Consider the following 1470-nt stretch of genomic DNA (forward strand, 5'->3'; position numbering starts at 1 on the left):
AATCAGGTATGTGAGCATCTCTGGAGCAGTGCTGAATGCAATTTTGAGAAACATGGATTGTGTATTTTGACTTTTATTTTATAAATGCACAGCTAAACAGTGCCTTTTCCCCCTCACAATCCTGTTGGAAGATGCTCACTACTTTCTATGTGTCTCTCTTCTCTTTCTCAGTCCCTCCCCAACTCCATTCAACTGATTCATTTACGCAATACTGTTTCCAACTTGAAACCATTTGTCACACCTGTTGGAGAGGCAATCACTCCTTTTTCTTAACATTCTGCCAGCTTTCTGTTGTTGAAATGTTTCAGTTGACTAAAAAATTAAAGACATACAGTTTTATTAGCTCATAAATGTACATAAAACCATTCTTCTTAAGAATCAAAATTTTCTTGTCTAGTATTTTATAAAGTGAAAATTCTGTCATGTGGATACTATATTATATAGGGGATTATGAATATTATAAGTGATTTTTTTGAATATGGAGAGTTTGAAACATGAAAAGAAAGGGTTTTTTATAAAGCTCTGACTTAAGTCACACAAAATAAGCTCTAAGAAAATTATACTGCATAGCAATTCTGGAAAATATTTATATAGATGGTAAAAATAAACTACTTTTCTGATGATTTACTTAATGGGACATAGAAAGAAGAACAGACTACTTCTCTACAAATGTCACAGAAAACAAAAAAGAAAGAAGAATAGACTATCATCCTTCCTCTTAGATTATGACCATTAAACTTCTGCTCTAGCTGAGATTCTGACATTCTGCAGAAAAAAATTAAAGATTCATTAACTGCTCCATTAAAAATTAGGATTGAGTAAGTGAAATGCTTTGTCCAAGTATGATGCTCATGCTGAAGGTTTAATTTAATTACCAATAAGAAAATGAAGTCAGGCATATTTGACTTATCTTGATTACTTACCCTGAGTAAACACTGATGCACTTCGCAGCGTCGGTAGAGCTTTCTTCACTTCTTTGTTCCTCGGGGTGTACACAACAGGGCTGAGAAGAGCTGTCAGCACAGTGTAGAAAACTGCCACAGCCCCATCCACAGCATCCCTGGAGCCTCAGGTAAATGAAAAGACCAGGGCCAAAGAAACAAAGGACCACGATACAGTGGGAGGCACAGGTCTGAAAGGCTCTGTGTCTCCCCTCTGAGGTGCGGATCCTCAGGATGGAACAGACGATGGACACGTAGGACAGCACTATCAGGAGAAAGCAGCCCGAGGCCACCATCCCAACGCTCACAAAGATGACCGTCTCAATGGTGGAGGTGTCTGCACAGCCCAGTTTGAGGATCGGTGGTGCATCGCACAGGTAGTGCTGGATCTGATTGGGCCCACAGAAGGGCAAACGGAACGTCAATATGGTCTGGACAGCAGAGTGCAGAGAGCCACTGAGCCAAGTGCTGGTGGCCAGGAGGGCACAGGTTCTCCCACTCATCATGCTGGCATACCTGAGTGGGTAAG

General features: G+C 40.5%; 1 pseudogene; it reads right to left on the reverse strand.

The window, feature by feature from the left end:
* Positions 1–915: 915 nt before the first annotated feature.
* The window catches only part of LOC105825715, a 2832-nt pseudogene continuing 2277 nt past the window's right edge, over positions 916–1470 (reverse strand).

This window comes from Propithecus coquereli, unplaced genomic scaffold (genome assembly GCF_000956105.1).
Source record: "Propithecus coquereli isolate 6110/MARCELLA unplaced genomic scaffold, Pcoq_1.0 Scaffold813, whole genome shotgun sequence".
NCBI lineage: Eukaryota > Metazoa > Chordata > Mammalia > Primates > Indriidae > Propithecus > Propithecus coquereli.